General features: G+C 49.9%; 1 long non-coding RNA gene across 2 annotated transcripts in view; it reads left to right on the forward strand.

Moving 5' to 3' along the window:
* LOC135181526 (uncharacterized) overlaps window positions 1–12,964 on the forward strand; it is a 102,356-nt gene extending 89,392 nt beyond the window's left edge. For both annotated transcript variants that reach the window (XR_010304907.1, XR_010304906.1), the window contains one exon: window positions 12,694–12,964. This is a non-coding gene — a long non-coding RNA (uncharacterized LOC135181526). The remainder of the gene's footprint in view (window positions 1–12,693) is intronic.
* Window positions 12,965–13,467: the final 503 nt, after the last annotated feature.

Genomic DNA, 13,467 nt, shown 5'->3' on the forward strand with positions numbered 1-13,467 from the left:
TGAGGTGGTTGGTGACAACCCTTTCAGTTACTGACAGTGCTTCTCAGCTCTTAAATCCTCTCAGATTTCAATTAGAGTTGAGGTTTTGTTCATCCAGTTAACATTTGTTTCAAATGTTTGCCCTTCAAATCCTTGACGTGTTGTAATGTTTATCTCAGGACTGCTCATCATCCTATGAGACATGGAGTTGTGTTGCCTCCTTGAACAACTCATGTTGGGGACCCTGGAGGGAGGATCCCAGAAGCAGTGTGTGTCTTCCAGGATCTGAAAGGGGCCTATGAAAAAGCTGGGGAGGGACTTTTTAGGCTCTCAGGGAGCAACAGGGCTAGGGGGAATGGAGCAAAGCTGGAGGTGGGGAGAGTGAGGCTGGAGGTGAGGAGGAAGTTGTTGAGCAGGAGAGTGGTGAGAGGCTGGGATGGGTTGCCCAGGGAGGTGGTTGAGGCCCCATGGCTGGAGGTGTTTGAGGCCAGGCTGGCTGAGGCTGTGTGCAGTCTGCTCTAGGGTAGGGTGTCCCTGGGCATGGCAGGGGGGTTGGAACTGGCTGCTCCTTGTGGTCCCTTCTAACCCTGCCTGATTCTATGTGCCAGCTGGCAAGCTGGCTTGCACTGGGTAGCACTTGTTTAGGTCTCCATTCCTCTTGGCAAAAGCAGTGTTCAGGTATGAATGTTCTGTGGCTTGTTTCCATTTGTGCTTCTGCTTGTACAACGAAACAGAACTGGGCTGGTTTTGATTCTCCTGGGGGTCTTTAAGGGCCCTCAGAGTCAGTACTGAATAACAGGGGGGAAAAAAAAGTTCTGAATTTGAAAAGGCAGAGGATTGATGTTTGAGGCACAGTTGCTTGGGCCAGTTTTGGTCTGGTCCACAAATGGCTAACTGCTCTCCAGCGCTGAGCATCTCTCAGGAGCTGTGGGGAGTTTCAGTACGGGCTGAGACAATGAGTCATAAAAACAGTGGTCTGTGTTTAATGTTCTTCATAGGGCTGGAATATCCAAAAAGCCTTATTATGGGTTGTCCTAGGAAATAGAGCACTTGGATACCTCAGTCCCTTCTGTGACCCCTGTAGGGCTCCCAGAACACACAGAAGCATTATTGAAATAAAGTTCAGGGCAAATCTGGATGAAATTACTTTTGACAGACTACTGAGGCTACTGTGCAGATTTTGCTCTGCAAGAACTTGCCATTAAAAATGCATTTAGGAGGCTGAGGCATATGGAAGCTATAATACATCTGGTCCCTAAAGCCAAATTCTGTATGAAGCACTATTGGTCTTCTTTTAATTCCTTAATGTTCTCTTCTCTGATGGGAGATTAAATGGTTTATAATGCTGCCCAATATGCTGAGGTTTATGTAAATCAACACATAATCTGTCAGCACTGCATCCTTTTGCTTGGTGATACTTTCTGCTCTTGATTTGGTGTATGATTGAAGGCAGACTACTGGAGAAGGGACTACCTTAGTTACACTGCTCTTGTAGATCTTAAAAAGCAGGGAGGTGGTGGAGTCACCATCCCTGGGGGTGTTGAAGCAAAGCCTGGATGAGGCACTTAGTGCCATGGTCTGGTTGATTGGCCAGGGCTGGGTGCTAGGTTGGGCTGGGTGATCTTGGAGGTCTCTTCCAACCTGGTTGATTCCATGGTGAAGGGAATGGAACATTTCTCTTACAAGGAGACTGAGTCTCCTTCTCTGGAGCCTTTCAAGGCCTGTCTGGATGTGTTCCTCTGTGATCTGTGTTAGATAGGATTGTCCTGCTCTGGCAGGGAGGTTGGACTCAATCTCCCTGCTTCCCTTTCAACCCCTAACATGCTGTGAGACTGAGGGAGCTGGGGCTGTGCTACTTGGAGAAGAGGATACTGAGAGGTGACTGATTCTGTGAGTCTGCAGCCCACGTGGAGGCAAAGGCCTTTTGCTGTTCCCCCTTCAAGCCCTCAGGGTGGGTGGGGGAAAGCAGTTTTCACACCACCTTCTCCCATTCAAACCCACAGGAGAGGAGGGAGAAGAAAGGAATTTGTGGTACCCCAGGACAAAGAGCAGATGTAGCACATTGGGAGCTGAGCTTGCCATGAGCCTGGGCTCCTCATGGCAGCGTGTGCTTCCATTTCTGAACGAGGCGTTGTTTAACTCACTTGTTAATTAAATAGAGGTTAATTAATGTCATGAAAAGGCTCTGTTTTGGTGTTGTAAAACGTTCTGGCAGGACTGGATTGACGTTTCTGCTCCCTGATGCCCCTTCCTACTGTCAACCACTCAGCTGTTCTGGCAGAAGTGCTGCTGCGTTGAGCGCTGTGGCTGAAGGAAGGGATGGATGCAGCTGCAGAGGGGCGCAGCGAGATGTGGCTGCTTCCCACCTTTCACTGCATCTAACAGCCAGCAAGGGCAGCTCCCTCATCTCCTGTGTCCTGGTGGGAAGTTAACAAACGATGAGAGGCTGGATGAGGAAGCAGGTGAAGGTTTGAAGAGGAGGATTCTGTTGTGTCAGACCACAACTACAGATGGCTGGGACTGCAGAGCTTTATCACCAGCTCTTCCACTGAACACTTGAGTGGCTTCAAATTCATCATTTTCCTCCTCTTTGTAATTATTTTCAAGTTCTACTGAAAGCTGAAGGATTTTTTTTTTCCCCCTTTGAAAGAAAAAAGCTTAGAGGAGTGCAACTGTTTCCAGCTTCAACAGATTTGAGCTTGAGGCCTGGGGTATTTCTTGACTTTGCTCAATGCTGGGAAGTCCTCAACACTCCATTTTAATTGTGGTCTCAAAGTGCACAGAGGGCACTGGCAGCAAGTTTGCTGGTGGCACCAAACTGGATGGAGTGGCTGCCACACCAGACGGCTGTGCTGCCATTCAGCCAGGCTTGGACAGGCTGGAGGGGAGGGCAGGGAGAAACTGAATGAAATTCAACAAGGGCAAGGGAAGAGTCTGGCTCCTGGGAAAGAACAACCCCAGGCATCAGGATAGGTTGGGGACTGAGCTGTTGGAAGGCAGTGAAGGGGAAAAGGATCTGGGGGTCCTAGTGGATAGGAGGTTGAGCATGAGCCAGCAGTGTGCTCTTGTGGCCAGGAGGGGCAATGCCATTCTGAGGTGGATTAAAAGAGCTGTGGTTAGTAGGTCAAGAGATGTTCTCCTGCCTCTCTACTCTGCCCTGCTGAGGCCGCATCTGGAGTACTGAGTCCAGTTCTGGGCCCTCAAGTTCAAGAGGGATGTGGAACTGCTTGAGAGAGTCCAGCACAGAGCCATAAAGATGCTGAAGGGAATGGAACAGCTCTGTTAGGAGGAGAAACTGGGGGAGCTGGGGCTGTGCTGCTGGGAGAAGAGGAGACTGAGAGGTGACCTCAGCAATGGCTATCTATGTGTGCAGGCTCAGTGCCAGGAGGCTGCAGCCAGGCTCTGCTGGGTGATGCCTGATGCCAGGCCAAGGGGCACTGGGTGGAAGCTGAGGCATAGGAAGTTTCATTTGAACATGAGAAGGAATTTTTTCCCTGTGAGGGTGCCAGAACCCTGGAACAGGCTGCCCAGGGAGGTTGAGCTCTCTGGAGCTGTTGAAAACCAGCCCGGACACATTCCTGTGTGATCTGCTCCAGTTGCTCCTGCTCTAGCAGGGGGATTGGACTTGGATGAGCTTTGGAGGTCCCTTCCAGATCTGTGACATTCTCTGAAAGCCTTTGCATGTCCCCACAATACAGCAAGCAGTCTGAAACCCCAGGGAGTTCCAGCTGTACCAAGAGGCTTTCAGAAATTCTTCTCCATTCCCCTTTCCAGTCAGGGAGAGCAAGTTACATTCGTGGGAGTCAAGGCAGTGCTGTTATCTTGGCAGAGTGAATCTTTTCTTTAATCACAGGTTTCTAGTCTTCAGCTGACTGCAGAAGATTTTTTTTCCCCAAAAATATTTGACTTCTGGTAACAAAAACTCTGTATTTTGATCATCCTGGTTGATGCTTTCACTCGAGGCATCCATCTGGTTGAAGTGTGTTTCATTTATGTTCATTTGTTTTCAGCACTCCTTCCTGGAGAATGTCATCTAAAGATCAGCTTTACAAAAGATTAGAATCAGTCAGGGTAGGAAGGCACCACAAGGAGCAGCCACTTCCAACCCCTCTGCCATGCCCAGGGACACCCTACCCTAGAGCAGGCTGCACACAGCCTCAGCCAGCCTGGCCTCAAACACCTCCAGCCATGGGACCTCAACCACCTCCCTGGGCAACCCAGTCCAGCCTCTCACCACCCTCCTGATGAAGAACTTCTTCCTTACATCCAGGCTGAACCTGCCCTTTTCTAGCTTTGTTCCATTCCTTCCAGTCTTGGCTTCAACACCTCCAGGCACAGTGACTCCACCACCTCCCTGGGCAGCCCATTCCAATGCCAATCACTCTCTCTGACAACAACTTCCTCCTAACATCCAGCCTAGACCTCCCCTGGCACAGCTTGAGGCTCTGTCCCCTGGTTCTTTTGCTGGCTGCCTGGCAGCAGAGCCCAACCCCACCTGGCTACAGCCTCCCTTCAGGGAGCTGCAGACAGCAATAAGCTATGCCCTGAGCCTCCTCTGCTGCAGGCTGCACACCCCCAGCTCCCTCAGCCTCTCCTCACAGGGCTCTGCTCCAGGCCCCTCCCCAGCCTTGCTGCCCTTCTCCAAACACCTTCCAGCACATCAACATCTCTCTGCAATGGAGGAGCCCAGAACTGGACACAGCACTCCAGGTGTGGCCCTAGCAGTGCTGAGCACAGGGGCACAAGAACCTCCCTTGTCCTGCTGCCCACACTGCTCCTGAGCCAGCCCAGGATGCCATTGGCTCTGCTGCCCACCTGGGCACTGCTGGCTCATCTTCACCTCCTCTCTGCCAGTGCATCTTACATTGTGACTTCCTTCTTGTTTTTAAAAGCTGAGATGTTTATTTCCCTTAAACCCAAGCTGGGCAGCCTGCTGGTTGTTATGAGCTGCACTGCTGATGATGTAAAGGCTGTGACATTTGGGAGCCTGCAATATACAAGGTAGGCTCTTTGAAGCCAAGTGTGCAGCCAGTTCATTTAATCCTTTTGGGTTTTGAGCTGCTCTCTCTGCTTCTCCCCCTGGTTTCCCTGAGGCAGGGCTTCAAAACTTTCTGCTTTCTTTTGGGTGAAGAGGCTGTCACTGGGCTGGGATAAGAATTGCTCTTTGTTTTCTGCCCAGCTGGAATGGGCTTCCAGCTTTGTTTCAGCTCAGTTGCTGCTCTGCCATCTTGCAGAACTGCTTTTCTCTTGAAAATATATATATATATATTAGCTTCTCAGCCAAGTTAATAATACAGCCTCAAATCTTTCTCCACTTCTGAACCCACTTGCTGCTTCTAAAGCTGTCAAATTAGTGGCCTCTACTAAAGTGTCTCTGTAGTGCTTTTAAATGTAAGTGTTAGTCTGTAGCTATAAAAGAGCACTCTGGTGAATGCCTATGCAAAAGATGGCCAGAATTGGTACTTCACTGACTGCTGTGAAAGGCTGGAGGAAAAAAAAGCTTCTATGACTACTTCTTTGCCATTTCTCCTCTTCTCTGGCTCTAGCTAACAACATAATGGCTGCCCCTTTGGACACAGGCTGAGGTTGCACAGTGATCTAATGGCTTGCTGCTGCTGAGAGTGGCTTTCCTGGGTCTCTTATCAGGAGTTGTGTCCCTGCTGGCACTGCTGCTCACCTGATTGTTATTATCTGAATCACAGAATGTCAGGGGCTGGAAGGGACCTCGAAAGATCATCTGGGCCAGCATCACTGTCAGAGCAGGATCACCCAGAGCAGATCATACTGAAACACATCCAGACAGGTCCTGAATATCTCCAGAGAGGGAGACTCCACAACCTCCCTGGGCAGCCTGTTCCAGTGCTCTGTCACCCTCACAGGGAAAAAAATCCTCCCCAGCTTCACATGGAACCTCCTGCACCTCAGTGCAGTTCACTGCACTGCTAGAAAAACAACCTATGGAAGGAAGGGGTGAGAAGTGAATGGCTCTCTGCTGAATCTCCAGTCTGGGATATGTCACTTGAGAGGACTGAGCCAAGAAGAAATCCTGAGTTTCTGGAAGCTAAGGAGCGCCAAGGAAGGATGGACCACAGGTGTCTGTGACTAAGAGCTATTTGATCAGCAGCACAGCAAAACCTGGCTCTTCCTCAGCAGGACCTTGAGATGGCTGATGTGGCAGGGCACAGAGAGTGGTGGTGAATGGTGCCCATCCAGTTGGCAGCTGTCACTAGTGGAGTTCCCCAAGCATCAGTGCTGGGATGTTCAAGTTCTGTATCTTTATTGATGATCTGGAGCAGGGGATTGAGTCCAGCATCAGTAAGTTTGCAGATGACACCAAGCTAGGAGCAGGTATGGAGCTGTTGTTGGAGGGTAGGAGAGCCCTGCAGAGGGACCTGGCCAGGCTGGATGGGTGGGCAGAGGCCAATGGGATGAGATTGAACAAGGCCAAGTGCAGAGTTCTGCACTTTGGCTACAACAGCCCCAAGAAGTGCTACAGGCTGGGGCCAGAGTGGCTGAGAGCAGCCAGGCAGAGAGGGAGCTGGGGGTGGTGGGATAGAGGAGCTGCAGAGGAGGCAGCAGAGCCAATGGCATCCTGGGCTGGCTCAGGAGCAGTGTGGGCAGCAGGACAAGGGAGGTTCTTGTGCCCCTGTGCTCAGCACTGCTCAGGCCACCCCTGGAGTGCTGTGTCCAGTTCTGGACTCCTCCATTGTAGAGAGATGTTGAGGTGCTGGAAGGTGTTTGGAGAAGGGCAGCAAGGCTGGGGAGGGGCCTGGAGCACAGCCCTGTGAGGAGAGGCTGAGGGAGCTGGGGGGGTGCAGCCTGCAGCAGAGGAGGCTCAGGGCAGAGCTCATTGCTGCCTGCAGCTGCCTGCAGGGAGGCTGTAGCCAGGTGGGGTTGGGCTCTGCTGCCAGGCAGCCAGCAACAGAAGAAGGGGCCACAGCCTCAAGCTGTGCCAGGGCAGGTCTAGGCTGGATGTTGGGAGGAAGTTGTTGTCATTGAGAGTGATTGGCATTGGAATGGGCTGCCCAGGGGGGTGGTGGATTTGCTGTGCCTGGAGGTGTTGAAGCCAAGCCTGGCTGGGGCACTTAGTGCCATGGTCTGGTTGATTGTCCAGGGCTGGGTGCTAGGTTGGGCTGGATGATCTTGGAGGTCTCTTCCAACCTGGTTGATCCCATGATTCTATGCCAGGATGGACCTGGGCAGTATTAACCATGCTGATGTGGTGCTCAGGTTTGGCACAGTGCTGCCTGCCACACTTCCTCTGATTGCTGCTAGCCAGGCCTACAGCTGTGATTTGAGCACAGGAAAATCAGCATCTCCTCACAGAGTGTTTGGGGCTGAGAATGCTGTGCTGTGCCTGCATATTGAGAATCCATTCTTTGGCTGCAAACATGACATCTCTTTGAGAGGAGCCAATGAAAAACTGGCAGCAGTCTGAGCTACATTAGGCAGAGTTTTGACAGGTTTTACCTCCTCCTCCAGGAAATATCCAGAGTTCAGCAATGCCCTAGTAAGAAGAGAGTTTGCCATTTCACTAAATGAGCAATGGAATACTTTTCCCTGGTGGGAACAAAAAGGAAAAGCCAACATTTGAAATATTTAAGCAAAAAAGAAGAGGAAAATTGGAAGTGTTTTGCTTCTTGTACCAATTCCATGATCTAGTTTGTAACTCTCTCGCTTTCTACTGCTAGTTCTGCAGCCCCTATTACAGCAGGGATGTGGAGATGCTGGAGTGTGTCCAGGGAGGTTGCTCAAGAGGGCTGCAGCAGCTCTGCTATGAGGACAGACTGAAAGAGTTGGGGCTGTGCAGGCTGGAGAAGAGGAGGCTCCTAAGTGACCTTCTTGTGACCTCCCAGGATCTGAAATGCACTATAAAAAAAGCTGGGGAGAGACATTTGAGGCTCTCAGGGAGTGGCAGGAGTGGGGGGAATGGAGCAGAGGTGGAGGTGGGGAGAGTGAGGCTGGAGGTGAGGAGGAAGTTGTTGAGCAGGAGAGTGGTGAGAGGCTGGAATGGGTTGCCCAGGGAGGTGGTTGAGGCCCCATGGCTGGAGGTGTTTGAGGCCAGGCTGGCTGAGGCTGTGTGCAGCCTGCTCCAGGGTAGGGTGTCCCTGGGCATGGCAGAGGGGTTGGAACTGGCTGATCCTTGTGTTCCCTTCCAACCCTGCCTGATTCATGATTCTACTTTGTCACTTGCTCAGGAGCACAGATCACTCACTTATTTTCTTATACTGCAGTGTTATAATCTAGGTTTAAGCATTTTGATTTTGTTCTGTTTTTATCTTAGCTGCCATCAGCTTTCCTTCCATCTCCCTCTCCTATTAGAAGAGACCAAAGACCAGTGTTGTCAGCTCTGTGTAATCTTACTGATAACTACTCTAACAGTGTGACCTGCAGGCTGTCAACCTGATGATCACCACTTAAATCTTCACCTCATTTCACCATAGGAGCTCAGGCTGCCATGTTTTGACATACTGCTGGTATTAAAGTGCTAGAATTGACCCTGTTCACTCAATGGATTGAAGCAGAGGTTTTTGCTTCCCTGCCTGCAGCTTTCCAATTCTGGTGTCTGTTCAGCATATGCTAGCACCATATGTGAGCAAGGGAAGTGTTAGCTTTTCCCTGCTCTCTGTGTGTAACCTGGGAAGCTGTGGGTGATGCCTTGCATGTGCATGAGGAGTCTTGACTGCAACCCATGTGTGATCTCAGCAGCCTGAAGCTGTGTGCTGCAATCTCACAGCCATGTAGGTGGCCAGCTGAGAGTCCTAGCCTACTGTCATCTTCCTTGCTGAATGCTGTTTTGACATCTTTCATACATGCAAGGGGGATTTGTTGAGTTAAGTTCATTTAACTCTTCCCAACCACAGCCTGATATTAACTGCGTGATGCTCATTTAGTACAGAAGTGGCTGAAAAATCAACCCATAATGGCTCAAAACAAGTGTCCTTTGGAGTTCCTTTCTCTTATCCACTCACTGGGTAAGGACTTGGCTGGATGGTGGCATGCAGAGAGTGGTAATCAACAGCACAATGTCCACATGGAGACCAGTGCCAAGTGGCACTCTCAGAGGCCAGAGCTGGCACCAGTGCTGTGTGATATCTTTGTCAGTGACATGGACAGAGGAATCAGTGCAGCCTCAGCAAGTCTGCAGCTGGCACCAAGCTGTGTGGCACAGTCAACTTGCTAGAGGGCAGGGATCCATCCAAAAAGACCTGGACAGGCTGGAGAGGTGCACCTAGGCCAACCTCCTGATATTCAACAAGGCCAAGTGTAAGGTCCTGCACCTGGGTGGGTGCAATCCCAAGCACAAATCCAGGATGGGTACGGAATGGCTGAGAGCAGCCCTGAGGAACAGGCCCTGGGGGTCTGGGGTGATGCAAAGCTGAACAGGAGCCTGCAGTGGGAGTGCAGCCCAGACACAACCCTGTGCTGGGCTGCAGCAAGAGCAGTGTGGGCACAGGGCAAGGGAGGGGATTCTGCCCCTTGGCTCTGCTCTCCTCACACCCCACCTGCAGTCCTGGGGGCAGCTCTGGAGTCCCCAACACAAGAAGGACATGGAAGTGTTGGAGCCAGTGCAGAGGAGGGCACCAAGATACTGAGAGGGCTGCAGGAGCTTTGCTGTGAGGACAGGCTTGAGAGAGTTGGGGCTCTGCAGCCTGGAGAGGAGAAGGCTTCCAGGAGACCTTGGAGTGGCCTCCCAGTATCTGAAGGGGGCTCCAGGAGGTCTTGTAATGACAGGACAAGGGATAATGGGTTTAAAGTGGCAGAGGGGAGGTTCAAACTAGATGTTAGGAAGAAGTTGTTTGCAATGAGGGTGGTGAGACACTGGCACAGGTTGCCCAGGGACGTTGTGGATTACAGAATCACAGAATGTGATCAAGAATCACATTCTGTGCTCCACAACCTCCCTGGAGGTGTTCAAGGCTGGATTGGATGAGGCTTTGAGTGACCTGTTCTAGTGGGAGGTGTCCCTGCCTATGGCAGGGGGTTGGAACTGGCTGAGCTTTGAGGTCCCTTCCAACGATTCTATGAAATATGCATGCAGGTATAGCAAAAAAAGGACATTTTTAACTGAGATGCAATGCAGAAGAGGAAATGAATTTTAGGGGAGGGGGGAGGGGGAGAAGAATGGTGGAGGGGATGCAGCAGTTTCAGCTGGCATTGCTGAAAGAAATGACTGTGCCCTGCTCTGAGAATCACTGAAGTAGAACATCCCTTTGCTTAGCAGGCTGCTGGCATTTAATGAAGAAAGTTCACAAAGGTGTGAAAGGGCCATTACAGAGTCATCAGCAACCAAAGCCTATCACTCACTGCAGTGGCAGCGGATCAGGCTTCTGGTCTGGGTTGGAAGTCTTCAAATTCTCACCCCATCCCAACCTTATGGCAGCCCTGGAGGAGCATAGGGCTTTTTAGTTTGGACTTCTTGGTTATCTAATCAAAACACCTCAGTCTTTCAATTCTTTAACACTTTATCTCTTGAAATACAAGGTGCATTTCCTGGGTAGGGATTCCTTTCCCTGATTAAAAGCAGGTGGAAAATGAAAATGGCTCTGACAAGAGAAATCATGGAGCAGAAGAGGACATAGGGGATGGGGCTGATTGTGTCTGCATGTGTGCTTAATCCTTCTCTTTCCTTCTTGTGCAGACTTTGGGGTGTAGCTGTGTGTTCTGGGTAAGATGTCTTGGTGTGTTGCTTTAGAGTTGACACAGCTTCCCCATATGTTAATTGATGGAGTTGGTTTGTCATGGAATGGTTTAGGTTGGAAGGGACCTCAAAGCTCATCCAATTCCAATCCTCTGCCATAGGCAAGGGCACCTCCCACAGGTCACTCAAGGCTTCATCCAACCTGGCCTTGGACACCTCCAGGGAGGTTGTGGAGCACAGAAGCACCGAACGTGATCTATGATCACGTTCGGTGCTTCTGTGCTCCACAACCTCCCTGGGCAACCTGTGCCAGTCTCTCACCACCCTCACTGCAAACAACTTCTTCCTAACATCCACTTTGAATCTCCCCTCTGCCAGTTCAAACCCATTCCTCCTCCTCCTGTCATTACAAGTCCTTGTCAATAATCCCTTCCCAGCCCTCCTGTAGGTCCCCTTCAGGTACTGCAAGGCTGCTACAAGGTCTATGACTCTTAATTCCAGCAGCTGCATGAATGCACTGTGGTAACTTAACTAAACATGCATGACCTAATGAACAGGTAAACCACCTCAGGTATTACTGCTTCAATATCTTTGGTTTCCCTACACTACTGCTCTTAAGTGCCAATAATGCTTGGAAACGTAGTGCAGTAGAGCTTCTTTCAAACAGATGCTACAGAAGATGTGACAAGAAAATCTCCCACTCTGCACCAAGGAAACTCTTGACTTCCATCAGTGGAAATTGCCAAATGATTATAATTAGCTGGAAGAAGTTTTTATGGCTGTGCCATGAGAATGAATAGTGTCACCTCAGCTCAGTCATGTCAGTTTTGAGCTGGTGACAGACTTTGTAGACAGGAACAGATCCTTCCCATACAAGGCATATGATGTAAATGGGCATGTGCATGTACTCAGCTGTCTCTTCTAACTCAGTGCATGACTGAGCTCCAGGTAACTGAGATCCACATTTTTCCCCCCATTGGCATCAGATGCTTTAGGATTTTTTTTCCTTTCTTGTATCATGTTCACAGGATGGCAGGGGTTGAAAGGGACACAAAGAGATCGAGTCCAGCCCCCCTGCCACAGCAGGACCATTCAGTCTAGCTCAGGGCACACAGGAGCACATCCAGACAGCCCTGCAAAGGCTCCACAGAAGGAGACTCCATAACCTCTCTGGGCAGCCTGTGCCACTGCTCTGGGACCCTTCCAATCAAGGAGTTCCCACTTGTGTTGAGCTGGAACCTGCTGTGCCACAGCTGCCATCCATTACTTCTTGTCCTATCCCAGGGAGCAGTGAGCAGAGCCTGTTCCCCTCCTCAGCCCTCAGATATTGATAAACATTGATTAAATCTCCTCTCAGTTTTCTCTTCTCCAGACTAAGCAGCCCAGGTCCCTCAGCCTCTCCTCATCAGGCAGTGCCCCAGTCCCTTAATTACCCTTATAGCTCTCTCTTGGACCCTTTCCAGCAGATTCCTATCCCTCTTGAACTGAGGAGCCCAAAACTGAATGCAGTCCTCAAGATGAGGTCTCACTAGGGCAGAGTGAAGGGGGAGGAGATCTGTTGATCTGTTGTACCTTATGTAGCTGATAGTCCTCAATAATGACTTGCCTGCTCTGTTACACCTATTGCAGGGCTAAGAATGCAGTGTGGGTGTTGAGCATGTGATAAAATGGATAGTCTTTCTTCAGCCCAGGTTGCTCTTGGCTCTAGGTGTGTTAGAATTCATAAAGATGTTGAGAATGTGGTTTAATAGGAGCCTTTGAAGTATTCAGCAGGGACTTTGTGCACTTTTTTTACACCAAACTGAAAATGATTTGTTAGCAAATTGCCACAAAACTGCAATCTTTAGCTTACAAAAATAATCCTGGGAGAGATTTAAGTGGATTTTTCCTCCCTCCCATATGTAGGGGATTGTGATGTTCATATATGGTTCTTATGGTGCATGATCATGATTTAATTACCTTCCTTTCTCATTCCCCTTTATCTTCCCCTCTCCCCCTGCTTTGTGAGGGTTTGGGTCTTTAGTCATTTATCATCTGATCTTTAGGTGCTGTGTTCTTTTTCTCCCTTTTAGTTGTTATTTCATTAATCTCCTGATAGAGAATGAAAAATTTGTCAGTCTGAAAGAGTGGAAAGGAAAAAGAAGGAAAGGAGAAAAAAAAGGTTCAATCTGGAGAGATAACCCTGATGATCAAGGAGAGATGGGATCTGTGAAGCGTGGAAGGAAGGGAAGAGCTCAGAAAACGATGGAATTCATAACCCTGCTGTACAGAGAATGAATAAAGTACCCTTAGACGCATCTACTTTCCAATCGGGCTCAAAGTACATCTTAGCAGATCATTACTTGGGAAGTAAAGGGCAATTTTAGAAGAAATAATCCATTTGGTGATCAAGCATTCCTGAAGGCAATGCTTTTTCTGCATGCTAAGTGACTTCATAGAATCATGGAATCAACCAGGTTGGAAGAGACCTCCAAGCTCATCCAGTCCAACCTAGCACCCAGCCCTATCCAGTCAACCAGATCATAGCACTAAGTGCCTCAGCCAGGCTTTTCTTGAAGACCCCCAGGGATGGTGACTCCACCACCTCCCTGGGCAGCCCATTCCAATGCCAATCACTCTCTCTGTGAAGAACTTCTTCCTAACATCCAGCCTATACCTCCCCTGGCACAACTTGAGACTGTGTCCCCTTGTTCTGTTGCTGGTTGCCTGGGAGAAGAGCCCAACCCCACCTGGCTACAATGCCCCTTCAGGTAATTGTAGACACCCCTGAGCCTCCTCTTCTCCAGGCTAAACAGGCCCAGCTCCCTCAACCTCTCCTCATAGGGTTTGTGCTCCAGGCCCCTCAC

The sequence above is a fragment of the Pogoniulus pusillus genome, chromosome 15 (assembly GCF_015220805.1).
Source record: "Pogoniulus pusillus isolate bPogPus1 chromosome 15, bPogPus1.pri, whole genome shotgun sequence".
NCBI classification, from domain to species: domain Eukaryota; kingdom Metazoa; phylum Chordata; class Aves; order Piciformes; family Lybiidae; genus Pogoniulus; species Pogoniulus pusillus.